This window comes from Ascaphus truei, chromosome 7, assembly GCF_040206685.1.
Source record: "Ascaphus truei isolate aAscTru1 chromosome 7, aAscTru1.hap1, whole genome shotgun sequence".
Lineage (NCBI taxonomy): Eukaryota > Metazoa > Chordata > Amphibia > Anura > Ascaphidae > Ascaphus > Ascaphus truei.
The window spans coordinates 51783083-51800385 of record NC_134489.1 but is presented as its reverse complement, the minus strand read 5'-3'; the positions used below and the strand labels follow the sequence as shown (position 1 = coordinate 51800385).

Here is a 17303-nt window from a genome sequence, read left to right as displayed (position 1 = left end):
AATGGTGTAAAGCAAAGAGACTTTTTTACCTAGCAACTGCACATCTTGTATACCTGATAAAAGAAAATGCATGCACAGTACTGCTGATATTGAAAAAAAAGAAAACATTATCCAAGAAAGAAAAGTCTACAGAGATGCCTGTGAGAGCTACGACCTCTACAAGCAAAATATGCCCATCTGTAGGACTACCACAATTGGGGGTTCTAGCAAATACAGTGGCAATAGCTGCAATAGCGCCTCCTGAGGTCAGGACGAAAATTACACCTGATAGCCTAAAAATGGAGGACAAGATGCAGCGTTCCTGTAATGAACCCTACCCCACGGAAGAGTGGCCCTTCCAGTCCAATAAAGAGGAAGACATCTCTTACGGGGAACCCGAACCGAGTCACACCCACAAAACACCCCAAGAATGCTGGGGGTGCCTGAACTCGGCACAAACAGAAAAGACCGCTCCCTTTGATGACGAATATGATCAACAGGAGACAGAGCGGGAGCAGCAGATCACCCAATATTTCTGTCAGCTAAAGCAACTGCAAGAAAAGCCTGGCGTATATAATGAAGCTGCTAAAATTTCAAATGAAGATGGAGACCCCAATATCCCTGCAGGGACGGTGTCATCCAAATCAAAAAGGCGGATAAAGAAAAGCAGTTCTTCACTTACCGTGGAAGGAACAGACACGTCCGCAGATCCTGTGGAGGAAAAGGGGGACCGAGTTGCCCTGCAGCCTAGAGAAAATGGAGAATTCGTCCCACGGTTAACCGAATATCCAGAGGGCCCAAGGCAGAAGTCGTATATCCCAAAGAAGTGTCTGTCCGGTGCCAACAGTGAGGAACCCTCAACTAGTCATCCCAGGGAAGCGGAGCCGGAACCAGTGAGTGACGATCCCTTGACCAGCCCTGAAGACGCCCTGAAAATTGCCAGGCATGACTGTGATCTGCTCTGTGAAGAATTAGGAAGAGAGAGAAAAAATAATGCTGAGCTACAGAAGACTGTGCTCGCAATTTATTCTGCGGCCAAGACCGAATTGGAGGATCTCAAGACTGAGCTAGATACTGCAAAGGCTACTATCTCCGCCATGGATGAAAAGCAGAGCCAATCTGATAAAATGGTGGCTACGCTAAAGCGGAAGTATGAGGAGGCACTGAAGCAGATGACAGTCTTCCAGCAAGAGATTCACACTCTTCGTATAGAGCTTGATGCCTCACATCATGAGACCAACAGCTGCCGCACAGACCTGGAAGTTTCCAGAAAGGAACTACACAGTCTCACTGAGGAGCTGGACATTGCTAAAGAAACTATTGGTAATCTTGGTACAGTTCTCAAAGTCTCTCAGAAGGAGCTTCAGACCCTCAACCTAGAGAAGGAAGTCTCACGCCAGGAGATTGTCATTCTCAAAGCAGATGTGCGTAAATGGAAGGAGGACTGCAGAGAAGCCCTGAAGAATACAGAGACTGAAAAAGGAGAAAGTTCAAGATTAAAAAGAGAAAACTTAAAACTGAAAATTTTCTTCTTTCCGTTTTAAGTTAACAGAAGAAGTCAAGGAAAAGTTTGACGCAGAGCACCTCCAGTATGCGGAGGAGAAGCAGCAAATGCTACAGGAAGAAAAACTGCAGGCTGCTAAAGAGGTACAAGCGCTGCAGGAACGTCTGAATACCCAGTACGTCCCCACAGAGCAGTATGAAGAGCTAAAGGCCACACTGCATGTCTTCAGAGCATCGTTGGAAGCGGAGCTTCGATACCAGGTGACTGAAAATTTTCAGTTAACAGAAGAAGTCAAGGAAAAGTTTGACGCAGAGCACCGACTGCAGAACCAACTGCAAGGTCTGCGTACACACCTCCAGTATGCGGAGGAGAAGCAGCAAACGCTACAGGAAGAAAAACTGCAGGCTGCTAAAGAGGTACAAGCGCTGCAGGAACGTCTGAATACCCTGTACGTCCCCACAGAGCAGTATGAGGAGCTAAAGGCCACACTGCATGCCTTCAGAGCATCGTTGGAAGCGGAGCTTCGATACCAGGTGACTATGTATGAGAGGGAGCGTGAGAAGGCTCAGAAACTGGAGCAAGAGCTGGAGAGACAGAGAGACTGTTCCATTCCCTTGAGTCAGTACACCAAGGAGAAAACAGACGCAGCGGCAACCTTGACGACAAAAATTACAGAGCTCCAGAATATGAAGGAGACTCTGATACAGATTCCTCCAATACTGAAAAAGGTATTGGCTCTGCCCAAGCACCAGTATCCCACAGTAACTAATGCCCATAAGGACAAGGGTACAGTGAGAGTTGGGGACTCCACGCAACTTCAAAACAAAATTACGAAGTTTGAGCCACCAAAGAAAGCACTAGCCAAACCTACAGCTGCCCAACCGGCAACAAACAGAGGTAGGAGTGCAGAATCAAAGCCAGAAGAATCCTTAGCTGAAGAAGCTGAACTGGCGACTCCGTGGTGTGGAGAAGCTGCAGAAAGACCACTTCAAGAGCAGAAAACTCTAAGGGCTAGTCCTAACTGCTCTACAACTGTTGCCATACACTTTGTCTACAAAAAGAGGAGTGCCCGACGCAACAGAAATCTCAAGACCGCGCACGCGATAAAAAGACTTTACGTGGAAAAAGTCCTCCTCGAGCGACTGAGGAGTGCTGATCTCAAGCATCTTCGGGAAGAGACAAAAATAAACTGGAGAAAGGGCTCCAATCCCAGCGGGACAGAGGGTTCTCTTCCTCCATCCACTCGCATTCAAGTCACAGAGATATCTAGAATGAGAGTGGAAGGATGGGCTTTGGCCGTGGTAAGCCCGAGCTTCCCACAAACATGGGAGGTATGCAACAGCGGACTGATCCCTGTTCAGTAATGTGCCTTTAATCTAGCAGTGTGGTGGTTAATTACTAAACACCACCTGTCTGATTAGATTGTTTACAAAAACCTGTCTGTTCAGACAGGAAGTGACTCTCTTTAGCTCTGACTGAGAGCTGACCTTTGGAGAGACAGAGCAGAGGTTCTTGAGTCCCAGGAGAGACTGACCAAAAGAAACCCAGATCTCTGAAGACACCAAATAAGACTTCTAAACCTGGATGCTGATATTTTTCTGTGCACGCACGGGTGCGGTTCCAGGAGAGCAGAGAAGCTTACTCTACAGCAACTAAACAGATAAGACTTTCATTATTAAGAGACTGCTTATATCTGCTTATTTTCATGTTATGTGTTTGGGCTGGAAGAAGCTTAACTAATGGAGATGTGAACTAATTGCAAGGATTTCATTAGATATACTCCCAAGTGAATGGAAGCTTTGTTCCCCCCCCCCCCCCCCTGTGTTTGGATAATTTCCTGATGAAAAGGCACAATAAAGCCTATTATAATTTCACATTATAAACGTCTCCAAATTGTGTAGCTCTGTGAACGTCCGTCTACAATGTTATATATAGAGTGGGGAAAAATAGGTTTAGAGCAGTGGTACACAAACTGGGGGGCGCAAGATTTTCTGGGGGAGGCGCGGCGGTTACAGAGGCCCCGTGCTTCCCTGAAGGCATTTAAATTAAATGCCGGGGACAGCGTAAGGCCTTTGTATTCCCTTACCTTAATTCAGGCGACGCGTCGCCATGGCAACCCGGAGTCAAATAACGCAGCAGAGTCAAGTGACGGCGCTTTGCCATTTACCATAGGTAAATGGACAGACTAGATGGGGCAAGTGGTTCTTATTTACAGTCAATGTATGTTTCTACAGCGCAGGGGCGTAACTACAGTACTGCAAATTCCTGCAATGAAGGGGGCCAGAGAACGGGGGCCAGAGAGCGGAGGGGGGGGAGGAGGGGCAGTTTCCCACTGATTGAGCCACCTGTGCTGAAGCTGGGATATCCTTAAAACCTGACCCGTTGGGTATTGAGGACTGGAGTTGAGAACCTCTGTCCTAATGTATCTTGAAAGGAGTTCTTGGGTGTCCTGCAGAATATCAGGGGGTGCGGCTAGAACAATAGTCCCAAAAGTTTGTACGTTTACTAAATGTGAAATATCATGACAGCAATTCATGAGAATTACAAATATCACAATGTCACATTTATGATGATACGAATTAAATGATACAAAACAATTCATATGTTTGAAGTTGAAAAGGACAGATATCTGGTTTCTCATGCAGAACTACAAGTTGCGTTGGCAAAAGTGGTATCTATGCGTGCATATTAATTATACAAACATGACAGCGAAGGTGACATCATTCTAAGTGTAACGGGTGTATCCCCCTAGTCTGACCCACCCAATCTCACATTGGCCCGTGTGGTCTAACCAGGTCCCCATTACGTGATCGTGTGTGGTGGTGCACCTGCCAGTAACAGAAATCTTGAGTCTCCCGCTTGGTGGTATTAGGGGATGTCATCAGGACAGGTAGCTGAGGTAGTGGGTACGAGTCCAACTTACTTCATGTGCAGCGCCTCCACCTCATCAGGATCTATGCTTCCGCAGGGAGATGGTCCTGGTGAGGAATTCCTTCTCGGTGGTGACCGCCACTGCTGAGTAATCTCACACTCACACAGTGGGGATATCTTTAACAAGGCCATCTTTATTGTGGATATGGATGTAGCAGACTGCCCCATGCAGCTGCCGGCTCTAGCCGCACATTTCTCCGTGCTGTCCCTTTGCCAGGTACACCCTCCCGTATTGAAGTGGGATTCCCTCTTCTCCTAGGGAGATCCCCTCTGTGCCAGGTTCCTGGACACAGAGTGTCCTAGACAGACTTGATTGGTCAACCTGTACCGCTAGTTACTGCACTAGGATCACAAAGTGTTCCTACAATCCCTTATGCAGGAGCCAAACACTTTACCAACAACCTTCACAACAACTTAAACTGACAGTGTTGTGCCTTATATACTTCAGGAGGCAGGCACAGCTCTGATGTCACTATCCAGGGACTCAGAGCATACGGCCACTCCCCTCCATACATAGGGCACCTCACCAGGGTGTAAGGGAAAACCTCCATAACTACTGCTGGCAGGCCTGTACTTACCAGGGCTTACTGCCAACAGGGAAGAGGTCTGCAGTCCATTATTATGCATGGCTACATAAGTATTATAGAAATAAAGATATGGGGAATTTGATATATTCAGGCCAGCTTTTGATTTAAAAGAAAGCTGCTTTTGTTCCTTAACTCCTAAAAATATAATTGTAAGAGACGTGCTGAGGTACAACCAGGGAGACAGATTTGGGGGAAATTAAACCATGGCTTTAAACAGCCCATCACTTTAAACAATGTAGAAACCACAAAAATAAATGGCCTATCCCTTTGTAAGGGCTAACTCACTTCCCCAGTCCCTATTTGCAGGGCCGGGAGGATAAGCCCTTTGCCAACCTATCACCCCCAAAGTTCCAAGAGGTACCTGTAAGTAGGGGTCCTTTGCGGCAGTCTCTGAGTCTGGTTGGTGTCCATTTAGGGGCCGGCCTCTGACAGGTTCCTGGGTACTCTATGCCCAGGAAAAGAGGTCTGGTTTCTGGTGTCTTGATATCATCCTAGCCTTGTGCTCAAGACATAATCTCCTTTGGCAGCACACTTATGACTGTGCTCAGGAGTCCCTCGAAGCAGTTTCCAGCAGGAGGCTTTTCTACAGGTCTGATTAGCCAGGTGGAGACTTGTTTATTGTCTTTGGCTGCAATTAACCAGAGGTGGGTAGGGGGGCTGAGAGAGTGATGGGGGGAGGAGGGGGGCTGGATGAGATAGAGAGGGGGGGTGGGAGGGGGGCTGACAGAGAGCTGTTAAGGGTAGGGTTGCCAGGTGTCCAGTATTGAACTAGACTGTCCTGTATTTGGACACTCTGTCCAGTAAAAAGAATAAGAGTTAATACTGGATATGTATGTGTAGCCCTTTTTCGGACGCTCCCAAAGGGACTACGGGTAACTACACGCACCTACGGCTCCAGGAGATCTGAGCCTCCGCTAGCTGGGAGCCTGGGGTAACACTTATACACATAATTAGCGCAGCGCCTCCACTTACCCAGGATCCCCGTGATGTGAGATTCCCCTGGGCAAGAAATACAACAACACACACATGAATGCAACTGACATTACTGTAACGCAACAGTACCTTATCACTTTATATAATAGCAATCAACGCATAACACATAACCTAACACATAACCTTAGCGGCAATGCCTAACACCCTGATAACTGGTACCGTCCTTATAACGGTAGTGGCTCAGCCACGCTCCTATTGAGTACCGTCTCTGTCCCGCTACCGCGTGCTCCACACCGTGTCCGTGTACGGTAATGTATTGGTATAGGCTCAGTTCTTTAGCCACTCGCTTAGTGTCCCTAAAGAGTTACGCCTAAGGCGGGATCAGCGCCTGTTGACCGGTGTTGGTGCACTTGATGTAATAATACCGTCCGGTCACGGCGGTGACTGGTAACAAGTTCGCAAAGGGTCTGTTGATCCGACACGTGGCCTCCAGATATCACGGTGTCCAGCCGTCTGGTCCCAGATGACTGTAACCGCCGCAATTCTGTGCTTTGTCCCTAACTGGTACTCAGTAAGGGTGATGCTTGCTACCACTATAGGGCGTCCCTGCAGCACAGCAACCTACGGTGACTTCAGGGATTCTCCTAGGGGCCTGCGGGGAAGAACTGTCCTATGCCGGCGGGTCACTGACCCCCTGCACCCACACTACCTCTCCCTTCACCTCCCGGATCCCCTCTCACTAGCTTCTACCTAACACCTGCAGCAATCGCACTGCACTCAACCTGATACCTGCAGCAACTGCACTGCACTCAACCTGGTACCTGCAGCTACACTGCACACACACTGAGCCTTCTTGTCAGCACTCACAGCACTGACAGCCGTGACACTGACAAGACTGCACTCCACACACGCACCTAAGGGATAGGGTCCCTACCTTAGGGGCCGTCCCTCAGTACCTACTCACTACCCTAACAGGGTTTGGGGCCTACCTGGGACCTGGGGATACCTTACCTGGTGTAGAAGCCACTTGCTCCCTACACCCTGCCTTCCCCTTCCTGCTCCCAGCTCCAACTGCCGTTCCTAAGCTGGCAAAATGTATCCCTTTCCCTGCTCTAGGGAATCCTGGCCTCTCATTGGCCACTTGGGGACACCTGGGGTCTTTGGCCCTAAGCCTCATGGGAACTGTAGTCCCGCAGAGGCTGCAGATACATTTGGGCCGCGTGCACGCTTCTCCTGCACATGCGCGACTTGGTACTGGCTCCTGTGAGCCTTCTGCGCATGCGCGACCACTGCGCATGCGCGAGCACCTGGAATGGCGGCCCCCGCTAGCCGAGTGCGCCGCCGAGACTCGGAGCGCTCCCTGCTCCAGCCCCCACCTTTGCGCCGTGCCCGTCGCTCGGCACGCTACAGAGGGGGTCTCCGAGGAGGAAAATAGACCGGGGCTACATATGTGTATACCGGTATTACCTCTCTAGACATAATGATTTGACCGGCTTGGGGGGGCCACAGGATTTCCCCTGAGCAGGGCTCTTCCTAGGGGGCTGGACAGCTTCTTCCATCCTGATTGACTCAGTATTTTTGGAGAAGCAACTTGGCAACTCCAGTTGGGGGAACTGAGAGGTAAGGTGGGGACTGAGAGGTGCGGTAGGGGCTGGGAGAGTTGGGGGGGGGGGGTGGGGGGTGCTGGGAGAGTTGGGGGTGGGGGGCTGGGAGAGTTGGGGGGGCTGAGAGAGTTGTGGGGGGCTGAGAGTTGGGGGGGGCTGAGAGAGTTGGGGGGGCTGAGAGAGTTGGGGGGCTGAGAGTTGGGCGGGGGGGGCTGGGAGAGTTGGGGGGGGGGGGCGGGGAGAGTTGGGGGGGCTGAGAGAGTTGGGGGGGCTGAGAGAGCTGGGGGGGGGGGGCTGGGAGAGTTGGGGGGGCTGGGAGAGGTGGGGGGAAGCTGAGGTGAAGGGGCAGAGAGATAGAGGTGGGGCTGAGAAAGAGGGGACTGGGAGAGGTGAGGCGGTGTGAAGATGAGAAAAAGGAAAGAAGGTAATAGGAGATATAACATTTTTATTTGGTGTTCACTATTATCAGTCCCTGGCCACGTTTCATGGGTAGGACCGATAATATTGAGTCCATGGGACAGGGGGCCCTGAATGTAATTTATTTTAGAGAAACAAAATAAACCAAATATTTCTTGTTATTTTGTTTAGTTTAAGAAGCCTGTTAGATTGTTACATTGCTTACAGAAGACGGTTTTTGACTGGCTATACAGGATAGCAGCTTTAATTTTTGTCAGGAGTGCCTGTTGCAGGACACCCCGTGGCAGCATAGGGGTTAACCAAATTCGTCTGTGAGCAGCATAAAAACGTGTCAAGGCTGCTGCCCCTGTAATTTCAGGACTGGGTGGTGTCCTTTTTTCATCTTGACAAGGGAAATAGTTATTCATCTGTTTCCACAGAACTGACATTAGTGTGCTGTGGAGAGAGGCAGCAGCACAGACCTGCCCCCTACACAAGGCGGATGTCATGTAGCTGGGGGCTGCAAACTGAGACCAACCCACATGTAGAATCATTGGCCTCGCCCTCAAAATGTCAGCCTCATCACTGAGCAGTAGGTGGGCGTGATTGCTGCAAGCTTTAATGTCATAACAAGAGGAAGGAGGGAGCACACACAGAGAGCACTACTCCCTGCTGCCTCTGCCCTCCCGTCATAGTGGCTACTGCTGAATTGTGATCTATCTCATACAGTAAGTTGGTCATTACAATTTCTTCTCTGTATCGTGATCACTCCTCTCCCTCCATTGGATTACGATCACGGGTAGATCTCATCTGTCCAGTGATCACTTCATTGTCTTCCCTTCTCGGCACAGTGATCCCTGCTCTCTCTCCTCTGATCACTTCTATCCCTCCTGCACAGTGATCTCTGCTCTCTGATCACTTCTCTCTCCGTCTGATCACTTCTGTCCTCTGCACGGTGATCCCTGCTCTCTTCTCTGATCATTTCTCTCTCCTCTGATCACTTCTGTCCTCCCTCCCCGCTCTCTGAGATCACATTGCCTTGCGAGCAGGGGGGGGGGGGGGTCTATTTCTCTGGCTGGTGTTTAATTAGGAAGAAATCTGTCCCCCTGCACAGGAAGCCATCGGAAGGATTAAAGATAGAGCATACTCCAGATCAATACTCAGGTACTTAAAAACCACACTTTCTATATAGAGATCTCTCAAAGCAGGGATCCAGTGGATCCGTCATTAGAATTAGCTCTGTAATGGTACATTCTATAGTCTCATTCTGTAGGAGGTACAGTACATGCAAATGTTCGTATTTACTCATTTCCATAGCAAAATAATATATTTTCTTTGTGTTTAAATTAAATGTTGCATTTATGTATTTAAACACATATGCTTCAGATTCGCTAAAATTATCAGTTTTTCTATTTGCAGGTAAGATGTGTTTTTTAAATCTCAATGAAGTAAACAAGTAACTGGATGTTTTGTATTTGTTTCCTAATACATTTAGAATATTTCCTTTAGAAAAGATCTGTTTTCTGATTTTAAATTACGAAAAGGTAAATGTAAACCCCTTGTGTGTAAATGGGATATGAAGACATTGTAGGTTTTTGGCCCTCTCAGCACAGAAGATTTTAATACCAATAAATAGTAGCATAAGAATTAGGGGTTTTTTTTGCTTGCAAAGGACATACACATAAGTTGATCAGATCAAAGCTCATAGAGAATCTGCAAAGTTTTGCAAAGCTCCTCTGTAACATTAATAGCACTAGTTTCAGGGTCTGAGCATTAAAAAAGAGCAGATCCTTTTTGGAATACAATGATAATGGGTTGTCTCAGCATATCCCATGCTATTTGGCTCTTTCCAGCATATAGGGATACAGCTGAAAATAGATTCCCCCCCCCCCTTTTTTTTTTTTTTAATATAAATTATTCATTTGTTGGTTGCAGTCGCTACGAGAGCCTGCACTTGACCTGCGGGCATGGAAAATGTTGATCAGATCTGTCTAATTTGATGTCATTCAGTACCAGCGGGGAAAACTGCTTGACCACCGGAGCCTTCATATGTCCCCTGACCATTTTAACAAAAGACCTGAAACAAAAATCGGGTTAATAGGGCCATGGCTTTATTGATAAATTTTACACAAGCAGAAACCTCATCCTTTCTAAGCCAATAACCTGCAAATTACAGAACATTAGCGATCTCCTGGCCTGATGCTCAACAAATTCTACAAGATTAATGGCTGCTGCCCTTGGCCAAGTAAATCCATTCTTCTTCAGACCAAGCATGGGTCCACCAAACCAGATTATATAACCTTCTCCCCTAGATTTCCTCCCTATAATCCATGTACAGCCATAGCCCCCCCCCCCCCCCCTCCTCCTCCCTGTTTCAAAGATACTCACTGGTCAAGTTAACGGTATTTTGTCTAACTTAAGGGGAAACAAAATGGCCAGCAAGTCTCGGGCTAGGAGGATGTCACAAAGTTTGTACATTCCTATTGGACGGCCATTTAAATGCCCGTCAAAAATACCAGTAACTTCACCGGTGGGTATCTGGGGAACAGGGTGATCCTCTTGCTCCAATTATGTAACAAAAGACAGATTTTTTTTTGTTAGGCTCATACTTGTAAATATTTTACCTGAAAAATAATTACAATTTACAGTTACAAAACATCTTCAAAATGGGAAACAGCCAAAGTCTTTAAGGAACGTTAGATAGGAAGCGGATTTGAGGGACTCCGGTAAATTGATCCAGAAGTGGGGTGATGGGTACGAGAAGGAGTGCACACATCTCCGTGGATTTAAATTACCGCCTCGTTAAGGAATGACAGATATCTTCAAAGCTCACTAACGCAGTGCTAAGTTCTGTCGTCAGCCATAACAAGCCTTCTGTTGATTTTAACAGACGTTGGTGATAACATTATGCAAAAGAGGTGTTCACACCTGTCCACTGAGCTCCATTGTAGTTAAAGGGATCCAACAATGTGCTAGAGATGGCATTCACTCACTCCAGACCCTGAAATATGGGTTTTGGGAAGGAGAGGGAGATGAAGTTTGGAAGAGTGAGAAAAAACAAGCACAGCTGAGATACCTGGGATATATACTAATTTAACTCCTTTAAATATACTTTCATATCCATATTCGCACATACTGCTGCGGCCAGCTTGACTCTAACATTTGCCCGTAATTGTCCGGGGCTTTTTTCGGCTGGCGTCGAACTTGGCCGTGCGCCAGCCGCATCTTCCCCTTCCCCACGTGCGCATCTTCGTAGCGGTTCCCCTCCCCTTGCGACCACCGGGCTGCTCCTCTGCTTCGCGCATCTTCCCCTTACCCCTGCTTACCCCTTCAGCCTTCGGGGATGCCGGGGAACCCTGGCACGTGTAACCGGCGCCACAGTGACGCGCGGCACGCCCCAGGGAAAAAAAACCAGCCGCGTCTGCCCGCACATTGCGGTGGCGGCCGCAGGAAAATGAAGGCGGCCGCCACTGTATGCCAGGTATCTCAGGTGTTCTCCTTTTTTTCTGCATAGGTGTCTCTCTTCACATAGTTACATAGTAGATGAGGTTGAAAAAAGACATGTGTCCATCAAGTTCAACCTATGCTAAATTTAGATAACAGATATTGTATCCTACTGTATATCTATACTTATTGATCCAGAGGAAGGCAAACAAAAAACCCCAGTGACCTATCCAATGATATCTCCATAAGGGAAAAAATAAATTCTTTCCTGACTCCAAGAATTGGCAATCGCATTATTCCCTGGATCAACATCCTTTTCATGTTTACTTATTTGGTATATCCCTGTATACCTTTCCTTTCTAAAAAGATGTCCAACCTTTTTGTGAACAAATCTATTGTATCTGCCATCACAGTTTCCATTGGTAATAATTCCACAATTTAACTGCCCTTACTGTAAAGAACCCTTTGCTTTCTTGATGGTGAGATCTCCTGTCCTCCAACCTTAAGGGATGACCCCGAGTCCTTTGTACTGCCCTTGGGATAAATAGTTATTTTGAAAGCTCCCTGTACTACTGTCCTCGAATATATTTGTATATAGTGATCATATCCCCTCGTAGATGCCTCTTTTCTGATGTAAATAAATCTAATTTAGCTAGCCTCTCCTCATAAATTAGATTGTCCATCCCCTTTATAATTTGGTGGCTCTGCAGTCTCTCTAGTTCCATAATGTATCTTCTAAGGAGTGGTGCCCAAAATTATGCCCATATTCGAGGTGTGGTCTTAATTCTTTATAAAGGGGAATAATTATGTTTACTTCCCTTCCATCCATTGCCTGTTTAATGCAAGATAAGATCTTGTTTGCCTTTGCAGCTACTGCATAACTTTGGGCACTATTGCTAAGCCTGCTGTCTACAAGCACTCCTAAATCCTTCTCCATCAAGGATTCCCCCAATTTATCCCCATTTAATTTGTAAATTGCTTGTTCTTGTTTCCCAAATGCATAACCGTGCATTTATCTGTATTAAACCTCATCTGCCATTACCTGCCCAAGATTCCAGTCTCCAAGTCCTTCTGGAGAGAAATTACATCCTGCTCTGATTCTAGTACCTTACACAATTTAGTATCATCAGCAAAGATGGAGACTTTGCTCTCGATGCAAACCTCAATGTTATTAATAAACAAGTTAAAAAGCATAGGTCCCAGTACCGATCCCTGAGGTACTCCACTCACGACCTTAACCCAACCTGAAAAAGCTCCATTTATGACAAACCTCTGTTGTCTATCCTTCAACCAGTTTTCAATCCGGGTGCATATACTTTCACTGAGCCCAATTTGCTTTTGTTTGTACACCAACCTCTTGTGCAGAACCGTATCAAAATCATTTGCAAAATCTAAGTAGCCCACATCAACTGCATTACCCTGGTCTAAATTCCTACTTACCTCCTCAAAGAAAGAAGTAAGGTTAGTTTGGCATGATCTATCCTTCATAAATCGATGCCGACTATTACTAATAATTTTGTTTTCCATTAGGTATTCTTGAATATTATCCTGTATTAAACCTTCATGTACCTTCCTCACTATTGAAGTCAGGCTTACAGGTCTGTAATTTCCCAGTTGTGATCTAGCTTCCTTTTTTAAATATAGACACCACATCTGCTTTACGCCAATCTTGTGGTAGTGAGCCTGTGGAAATGGAGTCCTTGAATTTTAAATGTAATGGTTTGGCTATTACTGAACTTAACTCCTTAAGAACTCTTGGATGTATGCCATCGAGGCCAGGTGCCTTATCTAGTTTAATTTTTTCAAGCCGCCTATGAAGTACTTCCTCAGTTAACCAATTGTTCATTAATGTGGAGGTTGTGGCTTCCTCCTGCACTACTATTGATATTGATTTTTTTCCCCTGGTAAACACGGAGGTTGATTTTTCCCTGGTAAACACGGAGGCAAATAATTTGTTTAATACCTCTGCTTTTTCCTTATCTCCAATAATCTGCCTTCCCATCTCATACTGAAAGGGTCCTATATTTTCTTTTCTGATTATTTTTTGTTTGTTTATTAAGGTACTTAAATAACTTTTTAGGGTTGATCTTACTTTCTATTGCAATCCTTTTTTTTTTCATGATCCATTTTTGCTAATTTGATTGCCCTTTTGCAATTTTTGTTACTTTCCTTATAATTCTGATACAATGCCTGCATCACTTCTGACTTCAAGAATCTAAACGTCTGCCTCTTCTTTTCCATTTCCTCCCTACCTGTTTATTTAGCCACATTGGTTTTGACTTATTTCTATTATACTTATTACCCAAGGGTATACACTGATAAGTATGCTTTTCTAACAATGTTTTAAAGACTGCCCATTTATCTTCTACATTTTTTTCCCCTGCAAAATCATCATCCCAATGTATTACTTGTAGTTTAGTCCTCAGTTTATTAAAATCTGCCTTTCTAAAGTTTAAGGTCTTTGTTGAACCCAAGTAATTTGTTTTTTGATCATTTATTTCAAATGAGACCATGTTATGATCACTGTTACCCAAATGTTCCAGGGCTTGAATATTTGCTATTACTTCTACATTGTTTGATTATTACCAAATCCCGTATTGCCCCTCTCCTGGTTGGTTCCTCAATAATTTGGGTCATATAATTGTCTTTAAATACCCCCCAAACCTGTTTCCTTTTTGTTATAATGCTAATCTCATTGCCCCAGTCTGTCTGGATAATTAAAATTACCCATTATGCAAACATGACCCAGTTTTGATGCCTTCTCCATTCGCAAAAGTATTTTAGCTTCCTCAATCTCACCGATATTTGGTGGTTTATATCCGTACAAACCTTTTTTTCTTTGTACTTTTACCTCCACTGCTAATTTCTATCCACAAAGTCTCTACATTTTCATAATTCCCTTCATAAACATCTTCCCTTTATAATAGGTTTTAGCTCCGGTTTAACATATAAGCATACTCATCCTCCTCTTCTATTTGCTCGATCCTTCTGAAAAGGGGAATAACCCTCTAAATTAACTGCCCAGTCATGAGTTTCATCCCACCATGTTTCACATGTTGTCTCATGCGGCGGTCCCAGTAAAAGCCTGTGCGCACGGCGCGGCGTGCACTGTGCGTGTAATGGGGCTGGGCCCAGTACGCACCGTCACGCAGAAGGTGCAGTCGCGCCGTGCTGCAAGGTTTTTCCCAACTCCATCAAATTGAGTTCAAACCTTACGACGGGGGCGTGGCCACGCCCCCACCGGCGGTTCACCCAATGAGGGCGAACCAGCCGCGTGATGTAATGGCCCCGCCCCCGCAAATCCCAGACCACGCCTCCTCCCGTCGCAAGCTTCCCTGTCAGACCGCAGATCGCGGTTAGCGCTGTGCACGCGACGCCCCCCCTCCCACCCGCCGGGCGCGCGTGGCACAGACATTACTGGGGACTCAGCCTCAAGGTGTGTTTGGAAAGTATGTACTGTATAGCACCTGGTACTCTAGTAAAACAGGACTCTCGCTCTTGGAACACAATGTGCGCTGCTGACTTTGATAACCACGTTGTGAGTCCTGAGTTTGCCTAGATTCACAAATCTCTGTTATCGGTATATTTCTGGTCCTTTTGCCAACAAAAGGTAAAGGAGCATTACATGAGATATATATATATATATATATATATATATATATATATATATATATATATATTATACTTGTGTGTATAATTTCCACTTGCGCTAGACTCCAATAAATTCCATGAAAATCGTTAGAAAGACACACACCACCTTCTTAACCTTAATTGCAACTTGAAATCTTGTGTGAGCACTCCACTCGCTCGCCAGGCAGATCCAGCCGGATCTCGGAGATTGCAAAGGGAAAAAGACACAGCGCATCCAAGGTGAGTTGTGAAAATCTAATTTAAAAACACACAAAAGTATCTAAAATTTAGAATTGAAACTGCAACAGGCTGCTCAATCAGTGGGAAATCCTGCGATGGATGACAGTGAGTCAACAGAGACCCTGTGCACTGGTTCTCTGGATGAACCGTCGCGGATCCAGTCAGATCAAAGTAAGAATGAAGACTTCAGTCTCCATGCGTTTCGCATGTGACCCTGCTTCATCAGGCGGTGAGTTTTTTTTGTTGGGAAAGGATGAAGATTAGGGCTACAATTGATAGAAGATGATGGTTTATTGAAGTGATGTATTTACAGCCAGAATATCTGCTTCAAACCGCAAGGAGTATACACACTGCTTAGTTCTGAGAGCTACTGTACTAGCTCTCTAAACTAGCGTTTATATCTTCTCTACACACTCGCTCATCCACACACCCCTCTGTTATCTCTCTTTCTTGATGTGTGCAGCTGTGGCAGCGGGATTGGGGTAAATGGGTTTCTGTGCCCTCTGTTTGTAGGAACAAGAATGTAGTTTGTCCACTTTTGCTTTCTTACTGTGTTTTTGAGGCTTTGTATTGTTCCCTCTGTGTGTAGGGTGATGTCCCTCTGTTGGTACAGTAGGGAGTGGGGCGTGGGGCGTGAGCACTCAGGGCATAGTGTATGTGGAAAAAGTTTAACCTTTTCAGCACTTGTTCCATTCTTGTCCATTGTCATTATTCCAATGATTATGATAATGAAATACCATATTTGAAATGGTTATAAATACTGCAGTTCAAGAACTACTTTATTGGTAAATAACGTAATTTTTGTTGGAACTCACAGAAGCAAATATGTTGTTGTTTTGTAAAAAGAAGCTAAGCAGGATCCTATTTAACATGGCACATTCTTATCTCCAACACTAATATGAACATTATTTTTTTATTAATAATAATAAAACGGTATATTTGTGAAAATACATTCTGGCTGCAGAATCATGGCGGGCTAACCTTCTGGTCCAAAAATGATTGTCCTTGCACTTTGTAGTAAAGATTCATGGTCAACAGATGTTATCTTTATCCACTGACTCGCCAGAAGCCGGCGGCCATATGTATTTCACAATACAGATGATACACAGTTCACTATTGTTACGCCGGTGCTGCCCGCAGACCAGACCCGTTCCTTTCACTGAGGTGAGGAACGTATAGAAGCACGCACCCGCAGCAAAGGGAGCGTGTCCGGAGTGTGGTGATTTTGGCGTTGCCAGGCCAGGTGTATTTCGCTAGCAATACTTGCCGATACCGGTGTAGAATGCCGTTGTCGTTGCCGTTAGCCAAGGTCTGGGATTGGAGAATTCTGGAAGGTCGTTTGTCCAAGCAGGGGTCTAGAGCCAGAGAGAGACGTCCGCCAAGCCAAGTCGTAACCTGAGTGAATGAGAGAGAAAACGCCAGAGTAGTAATCCAAGTGAAAACTATGTCGAGCAATGAATGATAGGAAGGACTGGCATTATAAAGTGTGGCTGACCAATCAGAAGTGAAGGCAGACCTGGAGGACTGCGTGGAGCCATCCTGGATAGGTTCCCTTGATTGGCAGGCAGGTGAGGACTCTTGTCTTGACAGGAGATCATATTTCTGTATTGGGGGCAGGTCTTCACTGTCAGAGCAGTGAATAAATTAACTTCGCCCGGCGCGCGCTGTTCAGGCGCGCGCCCGAGCAACATGGCGGCCGCGTGAGGTACTGCTGGAAACCGGGGACGCCGAGGACGACGGGGAACCCCCAGAACCGACGGAGGTGAGTGGCGCTGGCGAGAGGTGCGCGCCACGGCAGCAGGAGGGAATATATCAGCAGAGGAACCAGGGCGCGGGCGCCGCGATCCCTGATTCCTCACAGTACCCCCCCCTTCAGGATCGACCTCAGGACGATCCCTCCATGGTTTTGATGGAAACTTCTTACGAAAGCGTTTGAGGAGTCCTGGCGCATGAATATCTTTCAGGGGTACCCATGACCTCTCTTCGGGTCCAAAACCTCTCCAGTGGACCAAGAAGTGGACTTTACCTCTTGAAAGACGGGAATCCAGTAGAGCC

The 17303-nt window shown here is 46.3% G+C and overlaps 1 protein-coding gene across 2 annotated transcripts in view; it reads left to right on the top strand.

Annotated features, from left to right (window-relative positions):
* Window positions 1-8428: 8428 nt before the first annotated feature.
* The window catches only part of INPP1 (inositol polyphosphate-1-phosphatase), a 30698-nt gene continuing 21823 nt past the window's right edge, over window positions 8429-17303 (top strand). The window contains exons 1-2 of one of the 2 annotated variants that reach the window (XM_075608369.1): window positions 8431-8662; window positions 9049-9098. The gene's annotated coding sequence lies outside the window, so the exon portion shown is untranslated. Of the gene's footprint in view, window positions 8663-9048; window positions 9099-17303 lie in introns of both variants that reach the window. The other variant, XM_075608370.1, reaches the window with a different exon arrangement.